Below are 12,331 nucleotides of genomic sequence, written 5' to 3'. Positions count from 1 at the left end.
ATTCACGTACAACTCCCATATGGCACAAGAGGAGATCTGATAGAATAAGAGCATCTGAGTCACCACCGCAGGCACTTTCAGACACCTGTGTGTGTGTGTGTGTGTGTGTGTGTGTGTGTGTGTGTGTGTGTGTGTGTGTGTGTGTGTGTGTGTGTGTGTGTGTGTGTGTGTGTGTGTGTGTGTGTGTGTGTGTGCGCGCACACGTGTGGACATGTTTTTGTGAAATATGAGGACTCAAATGTGTATAATGACATGGGTATGACATAGGTATTACAAGGAGAGGGTGAAATATGAGGACATTGGCCATGTCCCCACTTTTCAAAATGCTTCATACAAAATAAATCATACAGAATTAGTTTTTTGAGAAAGTAAAAATGCAGAATGTTTCCTGTGATGGGTAGGTTTAGGGGCAGGGGCAATGTAGGGGGATAGAAAATATGGTTTGTACAGTATAAAAACCATTGCGCCTATGGAATGTCCCCACATTTTGTGTGTGTGTGTGTGTGTGTGCATACGAGCCTCTAACCCCATGAGACTGTGCTCGTCAGGGAGCCATAGTTGACAATCCATGCTATTTTGATGTGTGTGTGTGTGTGTGTGTGTGTGTGTGTGTGTGTGTGTGTGTGTGTGTGTGTGTGTGTGTGTGTGTGTGTGTGTGTATGTATGCGTGTGATAGACATTAGGAGGAGGAAGCAAAATTGGAGATGGACCTCAGCAGCTGTGTCCACATTACATACATCTGTTTCGGAGAGAAAACTCAGTGTGATCTAAACAGTGCGTGTGTGTTTGTGTGTGAGAGCTCTTATGTGAGGAAGTGCAACTTTTCTCACTTTCCATCAAGTTACCAAGGAAATAACCCACTGATGTATCACATGGCAAAGCATTTCTTAATGAGTTGCATTTTACTGGATTTCTGCTAATTAAGATGTTTGAGAAGCCAATTACAGTAAATATCATCTTCCTCTGCCTCCCTAATTACAGATAGACGAGGTGGAAGGATATGAAAAAGAATAACAGTCCTTTATAAAAGATTTGTCCTTTCATCTTAAGGGTTTGTTTGCAGACCTTATTTGCATACTCTAGCAGTCGTCAAATGGAAAACAGAAATCTGAATGTGGACTTGATATTTTAAACTCAATTATTACTCGAGCTGTAATTAGGCCTCACAAAATATGAAAATTATTAAAATGACTGTTAGTTAAAGGTTTTTTCTGCATTCATCTGCTTGAATTTGAATCTACTCTGTGCAAATTAATTTTTGATAGTGTCCGTAGAAATATGTATGAAAACTTAAAAGCTTAAAAGTAATTAGTTCACCCGAAAATAAAAATCGTATTTACTCACCTTCATGTCACGCCAATCCCATGACTTTTCTTGTTGTGACATGTTTTAAATATTTTGTGTTTTGTGTGTTTTTGTAGGAAGGAATAGTCATACGACATGAAGGTGGGTAAATATTTTAATATTTATCTAATTTGTTACTAGTATTTGTCTGTCAATGTACATACAGTAATGTACGGAGCTCCTAAAGCTCATGGTGGTTGAAAAAGAAAAAAAAAGTCAATGCTTTTGCATTTCCCCGACATACTTCGTGTTTGCTCGCAATGCAAAACTTTTCATCTCATATTTTTTTCCCCTTCACCATGTCCTCATCGGTGCCTATCTATAAAAGATAGGTGAAGGACCGCCTCTGCAGAAGAAAATGAACGCCTACTTCAGTCTTTGCAATTTTGGCCCCGCCCACTGGTGTGTTAGTAAGATGACGAGTAGAGAAGAGCAATACAGGATTACTGGAATAAAAATAACATTACCGAACGATCCTAATTCTAGGAATGTTATTTTTGTAGAAATGTATTTTCAACAATATGAAGGTATCAGCTGAACATTATTTATTTGCATTTCACTGTGGATTCTTTGGTAATTCGATTGCAATGTTGGCGCAGCGTTTGCAAACAGATATTTTACGATATGGACTCAACATATTTTTTCCCTCCATCTCATTTTTTTTCCTTCATCATGTCCCTTTAGGGTCTCTGTAGTACTGCATCATAAGAAGAAAGACGACACAATCTTTAACGAAAAAATCATTAACATGAATCCTTAAAGGGTTAGTTCACCCATAAAGGAAATTTGTCATTAATGACTCACCCTAATGTCGTTCCACACCCGTAAGACCTCCGTTCATCTTCAGAACACAGTTTAAGATATTTTATATTTAGTCCGAGAGCGTTTCTGTTCCTTCAATGCAAGTGTATGCACACTATACTGTCCATGTCCAGAAAGGTAATAAAAACATCATCAAAGTAGTCCATATGAGACATCAGTTAGTTCATTAGAATCTCTTGAAGCATCGAAAATACATTTTGGTCCAAAAATAACAACTACGACTTCATTCAGCAATGTCTTCTCTTCCTGGTTTGTTTTCAATCCTCAAATAAAGATTCAAATGTTCATGAATCAGCGGATTGATTCATGATTCGGATCGCCAATGTCACATGATTTCAGCAGTTTGGCAGTTTGACAAGCGATCCGAATCATGAATCAATGCGCTGATTCATTACCGTTTGAATCTTTATTTGAGGTTTGAAAACAAACACGGAAGAGAAGACAATGCTGAATAAAGTCGTAGTTTTTTGTTATTTTAATACGCTGAATGTTTAATCTATCAACGAGCTCTGTTTCACCTTCATTGCTCTGGTTGGTGTAGTGCTATCCTATCACGTGCAGAGGGAGTTTGAAAGACAACCGTTTATCCCGCCCCTCGGATTGAGCCCTGTCTATGGTGAGTTTCCAGACCAAACATCTTGATGTGGGTCTGGCTTGTCAGGCTACTTATTATCCATACTTTAACAGACTACTAGAATGCACTGTTTTAGCTTATGCCTGCTGCCTAATTTGGAAGAAAGATACTAATGAGGGTGTTTTCAAGAAAACAGTGAACAATTTCTACATCCTGTGAAAGGCATGAATTGATGAATTTGCCTCCCTCCCTCCCTGCCCATCTCTCTCTTCATCTCTCTCGTGCTCATTCTGTATTCTGCCGGCGCATTGCACTTATTGTATGATAATACTGAAGGTAGATTGTTGTGTTATCTTGTCTACAGTCCGTATATAATTGTTAATGTCATCTGTGCATGACTCAGACACGCGCACATTCATGCAGAGCACATTTCGCATTTGTTGCAGAAGATGATGCAAGAGCACTGTTAAATTCAGTCACCGAACATTTCCATGGATATAGTGAGCACATTATAATCTGTGCCACTTTATTTCAGCAACCTATGTTCACCCATAAATGAAAATACTATGACTATTTACTCATCCTCATTTTATTTCAAAGATATATGACTTTCATTCTGATGAACAAAAAAAGGAGATATTTCACTGTCTGAACTGCTTTTTTTTCGTCATAAATCATAAAATTAAAGTGAATGACCAGGAACAGCTACCGCATGGTCACCTTTCACTTTCATTAAACCTTTTGAAATACGTATATATTAATTATAGATTACAATATTGTATATTATGCTATGTTATTTTGTGTTCCACTCAGGAAATAGTCATATTGGTATGGAACAACATGAAGGAGTAAATGATTATCATTTTTTTGGTCACACTTTATATTAGGTGTTCTCTACTAGAACTACTTAAATCGGAGATATGTACAATGTACTTATTGGCATCATATTATATTGCAAAACACTTATTCTGCTATTGAGGTGAGATACAGGTATGGTTAAGGTTCCATTCAGATGTATTTTATGTAAATGATCAATAATAATTAAAAATATATTGAAATTATTAATTTTATATAATAAATGTATTCAAATTTAATTTAGAAATCCTCAATAATAATAAAAAATATATTGAATTATATTTAAATTAAATACACATTTATATTTCAATTGGTAGTTAAACTTCATATAAAATATAGGGGAAAAACTATCCATTCAAATTTATTTTAGGATGTAAATTCATAATGCATGCATAATGCAATACACACACATATTAAGCAAACTTATTTTGGATACAATTAATCGATTTGTATATATGTAAATGTATTTTAGAAAACTTAAATTAAATGAATATAAATGTATATTTAAATTAAATATATTTATATTTGCCTCTTTGATTAACTTTTTTGATTAAAAAACATCACATTTTAAACATCCAGTATCCGCTTAGCATACATTGTAAAAAGTAAGCAGATCCTCCAACAGAAGTGAACGACTCTTTGAACTAGCTGCAGTGACTTAAGACGACAGACCAGTTTAAAGATATCTGGCAGATGCTCCTTGAGGAGTTGTGATGAAAGCTCTTTCTGCTTGTGTGTGTGTGGCAAATGTGGTGCAACTATTTCTTTAAAATGAGTCTCTGGGTTATGGCCCTGTGTGCGTGCGTGCGTGTGTGTGTGTATGTGTATCAGGGGTGGGCAGCGCTGCCGTCTCCCGGGCTGCTGGCATTTGATGCAAGCTATCTCATCATTCCCCATTCTCATGCTAATGAAGCTAAAGATCATAGCTGTGACGGATGGACGGGTGGAGTGAGAGGAGGGGCTGTGGGAGCGTGCAATTCGGTGTCACTTGCTATCCTGACACACACACACACACACACACACACGGACCCATCACAAACTGAACCAATGGGCCAATGAACTCAACTGAACTTGATCAAACATTTAGAGTCAGTCCAATGTCACAAATGGCTTAGTTGGCTGATTTGTTGGTTAAAATGTCTCGGGTTTGGTTTAGCCATATAGTCAGATTGTTGATTTCTCTGAATTCTAATCTTATTTTATACTGGCCTTTATCACTTGAGCTCTGCATCCAGGGGCAACTGGGTTACTTCATAATTTGTAAACTTTTAAAGCATTAATGTTTGCCATGTGTAGACAAATGGCATTTTGTGAACTATTTTTTTAATTATGTTCCTTTGGAATTTCTATTAATCAAAGAATCCTGAACAAATGTATGAGTTTCCACAAAATTATTAACAGCACTATTAACAATGATAAATGTTGCTTGAGCGCCAAATAATCATATTGGAATGATTTCTGAAGTATGTGACACACTATATATATATATTAGAGATGCAACAATACAGTTAGTCCATGGTTCAATACACACCTTTTTACACTACGGTTTTTCGGTTCGGGTCGTATTTTTTTTTTTTTGCTATTCTATTCTTAGGTGACAGGAACAGAAAAAGGTTAAAGAGAAAATGTTTTTATTGCAATATTCTTTTTTTTTTTACTTAAAAGACTTGAAAACCCTTCCTTAAACTTAAAACTTTACTTAAGCCCTTGTACATATTCCCAGTGTATTGTATAATATGAAATAAATATATACAAATAAATATTTACAGTGGCAGCTCAGAGATGTACAGTAGCTCGCATTTAAGTATGAAATTGAATGAAAAAATGTAGGCTAAAATTAAAACTACATAGTCTTCAATATACAACATTGATTAAAAGCTACTGTATTAAATGTCTTTTATTTTGTTTTTATTAACATCATTTTAGAGGTGAAATGTCCCTTTAAGGGCTAGGCTGCGCTGCGTTCAGTTGAAGACCTGCTCACATCTCACATAGACGCAATTTTACTTTCACTTTAGACATAACCGACTGTGAACAATCATGTTAACCTTGTGTATATTTGACTGTATTAGCGCAGTAATACTGTCCAGTAATCGTGTGTTTGACAGATGTTTAGTTTGCACGCTCAATGCAAAACAGTGCATAGCACGCAAATGAAATGTCTAACCAGCAAGGCTTTAAAACACGGCTAAACACCCCCTAACTTTAGTGCATATGATTGGATATTTGCTCATATCAGCTCGTAGTCTTACAGGCACACTCAAAAAGAGCCGAAATAAACTGAGAGAAATATTTCAAACGAAGAGAAATGGAAATAATTAATTAAATGCAAAACCAACTCAAAAAAAAAAAAAAAAAACGCAATTCACCAGCAGGTATTGAACAGTGAATGCCGTACTGGACGGTTCAATATTATATTGAGTATTGTGGCATCCCTAATATATATATATATTTCATGATTGACTCATGTCAATCTTGAGTACCTATAGAGTAGTATTGCATCCTTCATATCTCCGAAAAGTCTTTAGTTTTATTATATTTATAAAAGAAATATGGGCTGTACCGAGTCTTTCCGGAAAAAAACGAGCGCCTGGAGGCGTATCGTGTGGGCGGAGCTAAAGAATGACGAGCACACAAAGTGGTGACGTCCTCAAGCATGGAGAAACCCATGGCTATCGATCAGATTCAGCTAATACGTGATCCAGAATCAGATTCCGAGGCTGAAATAAACTGAACAGGAGAAACAGCAACAGCAGGACGTCCGTCTCTGTGGTATGTACTGTATTTAGTGGCCTGTCAACATTTGTGTGTTTACTCACAGTTTATGAGGACATGATTCGGTTTATGGACTATTGTATGCGACTAAACCTTAGCAGTAGCAAGCAAAACGGTTTTGCACGTCAGACTAGTGTAACGTTATACATAAAACAACAATGGAGTGTAAGGGTGGATCGCCTACGGTGGTTCTGACTGCAGGGTTGCCGAACGACTAAAGAAACGTTATCAGCGTGATGGTAGAAAACTGTACATTTCTTGTCTATAACCACCCACTGCAACTTATACCAACGACGGAAATAAGCGCAGTTACAATAGCAAAATATGTGGGAGAGCGTTGCTTTAATGTGACTATATTGTATTGCAATAGGGAGCACTTCAAAGTCAATACCAAACCAAAACTAGTTAGCAAATCATTTATAGTTGAAAGAATTTAATGACAAAATCTGGTTATGGTTACACTTAAAATAGTTACAAAATAGATGAATGAGATGATAAAACTTACACCATTAATCGTACCCAGCATGTATAGAATGTTACCTGAGAGATAGAGAGAGATAGAAAGATAGAAAGAGAGAGAGCAAAGAGAAGAGCCAAAGAAGGCCCTAGAAGAGACAGCCAGAGAAAAAGACAGCGTCAGAGGAAAGAGACCCCCAGAGAAAAAGAGAGAGAAAAACCCCCGAGCAAAAGTTGCAATCTTCTTTTATACATCCCTTGACCATGTGACTGAAACCCTGAGACATTCAAACTGACCAGTCAGACCAGACTTCCCCCACTGTACTACAGGTGTGGCACCATTTGGCCTACAGGCCCTCAACATCTCTTTGTCTTTAGGAATCCCAAACAGCCCCACTGATAAGAGAGAGGGGGGTGAAACACAGTAAAACAAATGTCTTTGTTCAATGAAAAATATCAAATATCTTTGATTATTTTGGATTCTTTCAGGAGTAACCGTTAGCACATTTGAATGACGAAGCATGCGATCGTGTCGTTTACTGATGTTTACTCACGCGACGAGCCAACAGCACAGACATTTGAAGCAGTTTTACTCACCGATGTGAACCTTTATCGCTGGGACTGCTACGTCAAAAACACACTTCTTTGGTATGATTTCGTGAAATCCTGTGACAGCAGTGACCGTGGAGATTCACTTTGCGATGCGACTGAAGCGATGTTGTGACGCTTCCCGTCATTTCTGCGTTCAAATCGGTTCAAATGCAGCGCTGCTTTCCCGGAATGCTGTGCTGAAGCGTTGAAGTCGCTTGATGTCACCCATAGGAATAAAGTGGAGCGCGGCGCGGACTATAACGACATAAGTGTTCACGGAAGACTGGATCTGCAGCTGAGTGTTTATGGGCGTGCATTTTCTCTCTTGCCTCTGGTCACGCTCGTGCGCACCCTACCGGGAGAAGAGCCCGTACGGCCCATACAAGGACCTTCCGCTCTGTCGACGTCAAGCGGACCCATACTCGAAAAAAACTCTCTGAAACTTGTGAGAAACGGGAAGGAGTATTTTTGACACAGAAATACTCTATCAAACGTCCAACATTAGTTTTTGAAATTTTGTCTATGTTTAGGATGGGAATCCAAGTCTTTAACAGTGTAAAAAGCTCAGTATGCATGAAACAGCATTTCACCCCCCCTTTAAGGATACACCGTTACTTGCTAACATGATCATCATTTCAGAGAGAAATAGTGAAGGTGAATGCATATACAAACAAGTTCTCTGTTTAGGATTTGAACAAATTCAACCAAGCGCCTTTGATGAAGTGGATGATTCCGTTACTGTTTATCATCTTTCCATCATCGTCTAAAGCCTGCCCTGACAATTTCATTGGTCCAAACAGTTTCTTTTCGGGCATAATTACTCCTTTATGGATCAAGTTCAGACCGATCTACCCGAGCTCAAATGTTGTGGGCGTGGCTGAGTTCGGCTGGCATCTATCACGGAGAAAATGGCGGACAGTGTACAGCTGATCCAGGGCGGAAGCTGTGCTAATACAGAACAGTCTGTCAGCGGCATGGGTGGAAACATGCAGATTAAGGTGTGGTAATATTATAATAGATCCCTTTCCTATATCAAACGGGAGATAAGAGCGGTTCATTTTTCACATGCTTGTAGAAAAAGTTGTCCTTTTTCATGTTTTCTGTCTTTCTAGATGCTCCGGGGACCCAATTTATAGCACTTAAACACGGAAAAAGACAGATTCTCATGATTTGTCCCCTTTTAAAATGGCTATTTTGGCACCACTGCAGAATTATTTAAAGTAACATTATGTCTATGCATCTTACAGCATCTCTTAAATGGAGATACGGATGGAAATGTGACTTTTTGCCCTTCACCCCCCACGACTCATCCAGGTATGTTTGCTTGATGTCTGGCTCTTTCTAACAATGCTTTTAAGAAGCAAAGCCAAGTCTAATGGGTCGGGCAGGGTGCCAGAGAGAAGGTCGCGTCAGGGTCAGTGGATGTTAACCTCCTAAAAAGCACCCTGGGGTCTGTTCTAAATATACAGCATGTGAGCACAGCATCTCAACCCCGTCATTAGATAATAGCGTTACTCTTACTCCGCGTTGTTCTCCCAGGAGCGGAGAGAGATTAGAGCGTGCCAATACCGAGGACATGGCTCATGTCAGATGTCAGAGACGATGGGTTGGATGTCCGCAGACGCAAACATTTGCTCTTGTAATCTGGTAGAGGTCTTTGTAATGCTGCTTAAGTGCCTTAGGTGTTGGTGTAGGAAGCCTGGTGAGGTCGGACATCTAATTGACCTCATTTCCTCTGGTTTGTGCCACATTAACTTGGCAAGAGACATTGCACATTGCAGTGCCTTCTGAAAACACTGGCACAGACTTGACGTGCTTTCATTGGGGACAAAAATGAACGTGTCCAGCCACAGTGTATATAAGAGTATGTTAAGTATTTTGTGCACATTTTATAGCCTAAAAACACTGAAAGCTCAAAGTTACTATTCTATTTTGCTGGAATAATAGCATGTCTGTGCATTAGCATTCTTGAGCTGTTCTCATTTGTTAAAGGTGTTCCAGATAATGCAGACAGCCTGCTGACTAGTTGCTGTAAAAAATTTATATAAGCTCAGTGTGGGTTTCATTAATAACTTCTCACAAACTGTCATTCTTGCGCAGCAATTAAGCCTTCGCATATAGTTGTGATATGTTTTAGTTGTGGTTGTTAAGCCCCATGGTAAGCATGTGTGTAATTCAATTTCACAATAAGGCTTTTATTGGAAGCATGCTGAGTTCCTTCATTAGAAGTTTTTGGAATGACATGGATCATTTGTCTATGGTCTTTTCATAATGGCTGTCAATCAGACGCATTTGGATACAGGTACACATAATAAACTACTATACTGTGCCCCAAACCTTTCCTCAAGATTTTAATAGTTTGTCTGTATCATTTAAAAGCTCATATATGCTGATTTAAAAAAATAACTGAGATATGCCTACTATCCCAGCAAAATGGAATACATATACTTTATCTAATACAGGGTTTTCACAGGCCATTAAAAGTATTTCTCTCTAGATATTAGGGTTTTGTTGTTTTAACGTTTCCCTCATTATATCTTACAGAGAAAAAGGCTGTCAAAATTGTAACTTTAGGGGTACAACAGCTTGCTACAATTGACCTGTTTTGATTTTTAAGTTGTCAGAATTTTTTTTTACTTTTTTTTTTTTTTTTTTTTACTTTTTCTCATTTAGGGTCATGAACATGGATCCAAAGTTTCAACACGCTGATGTGTTTTGATAGCCTAGAAATCTAGACGCACCCTAGCGGCAGGAAATCTAATCTGCCGCGAGTGTCGTCTAGCAACTCTCAATTCACTTCTGAGCTGTAAAAACCAAACTCTGATCGGGCCAATCACATCGTGTATAGAGTCGGTGGGCGGGGCTTAACATAATGGCGGCCGAGTTGCGCTTGCGTGCTACTAGTAAACACAGATGTTGGATTTTCGAATCAGCTTTGACCTCGACTCTGGAAGACTTGGGAGTTAAGCTTTTCTCTGAAAAAAGCACAAAAAACGGCACTGAAGTCATTCTTAAGAAGGGAAGATGTGTTCGGAGTTTTGCCGACCAGATGCGGTGAAAGTTTAATTTTCACATGTTTACTAGCTTCAACTAGCTCTGCTTTACCTTCATTCCTCTGGCTGGTTGTAGCGCTATCCTATCGCGTGCAGAGGGAGTTTGAAAGACAAACGTTTATCCTGCCCCTCGGATTGAGCCCTGTCTATGGTGAGTTTGCAGACCAAACATCTTGATGTGGGTCTGGCTTGTCAGGCTAGTGTTTTGATATATACTCACTAAATCACTGTTACCTTTGTGATGTTTGCGGGTCAATTTGACCCATATATTTTAATATATTCAGGTCTAAGACAACTGTAGAGACCCAAAATAATTATACATTTTGTTATTTCAGTTTTTTACTAACCTATGAAACAAAACAAAAAGTGCTTTTCCCCACTTAATTCAATACAGAATTTTTTTTTGTATTCCACAAATGGTAAACAAAATAGTTATAAAAGCTTTTTTCAATCTATCTAAAATACTATCTAACCTACATTGGTTTTCTTGAAATTTTGTGAATCTTATTTCCCCCCTCATTTAGGATCATGAACATGCATGCAAAGTTTCAAAAAGATGATACGTTGTGAAACTTGCATACAGAAATGTTATACACTCTTGCTGTCCATGGGTCAATTTGACCCATATAGACAGCTATTCAAAAGTAACTGTACAGACACAAAGCACTTTGTTGTATATCAGAGCCCTTCAAGTCTAGTCCTGAAGTACCAGTGTCTTGCTGACAACTTTTTATTTTAAACATTTTTCAGAACTTTCAACTTTTTCTTTTGTTTTGTGCGCAGTACCAAAGTTTTCCACTAGATGGCGTGGACTCTTTGTTTTCCGTATATGGTTTGAGTGATCTGAACCATATATATTTTCAAAATATCTATGAAGTAGCCATCCTATTCAGAAATAGTTTGGGCAGTAATGTTAATATTTGATTTGAATAGTTTGTCAAGATTTAGATTGTATCCAAATGTAGAAATATGATGCTTTTATAGGAATCTTTGATTAATAGAAAAAAAGAAATAACAGCATTTATTTGAAATATAAATCTTTTGTTTTACGTAACGGCCTGGTAAACCCTACCTAATGGAACAAAATGTCCCCACAAAGATGGCAATATCTGAAATGCTTGTCCTTGTGGGGGCATTTTTTGGTCCCCATGAGGAAACCATCTTATAAATCTAATTTTTTTATTTTTTTATTTTTTGAAATTGTAAAAATGCTGAATGTTTCGGGTGATGGGTTTAGGGGCAGGGGCAGTGTTGGGGGATAGATAATACGGTTTTTACAGTATAAAACCATTATGCATATGGAATGTCCCCACATTTCACACGTGTGTGTGTGTGTGTGTGTGTGTGTGTGTGTGTGTGTGTGTGTGTGTGTGTGTGTGTGTGTGTGTGTGTGTGTGTGTGTGTGTGTGTGTGTGTGTGTGTGTGTGTGTGTGTGTGTGTGTGTGTGTGTAAAATATAAATTCATACTGTTGAGTGAGTAGGCTATTTTGTGATTATGTTGTCATGTGATGTATTTACATTTTGTAGCTGATGTATCCACATAGAGATAGAAGTGGCATGCAGGTCTTATAGAATTTAAAAGAAAATGTAAATGGTAGATGGCAGATACCTTGTTTTAGTGTTTTTGTTGCTATTAAATGCCTTGAAAGCTGGCCATAGTTATAGTAGTACAGTATAGTATACTAAGCATACTATGATTGAAATGTCCACTGCGCGTTCTGCAAAAGACGGGATGTTTATCTGTTTCATGGCGGCCCTATAACACAGTTGAAACTCCTCTGATCTTAATGGATGCCTATACAGACTATATTATTGTCCCATCTCGATCCAAAAAATTCCTTTTAACCGGGTGTTCCATTGC

The sequence above is a fragment of the Pseudorasbora parva genome, chromosome 18 (assembly GCF_024679245.1).
Source record: "Pseudorasbora parva isolate DD20220531a chromosome 18, ASM2467924v1, whole genome shotgun sequence".
NCBI classification, from domain to species: domain Eukaryota; kingdom Metazoa; phylum Chordata; class Actinopteri; order Cypriniformes; family Gobionidae; genus Pseudorasbora; species Pseudorasbora parva.
Note: the sequence above shows the minus strand (reverse complement) of the source record.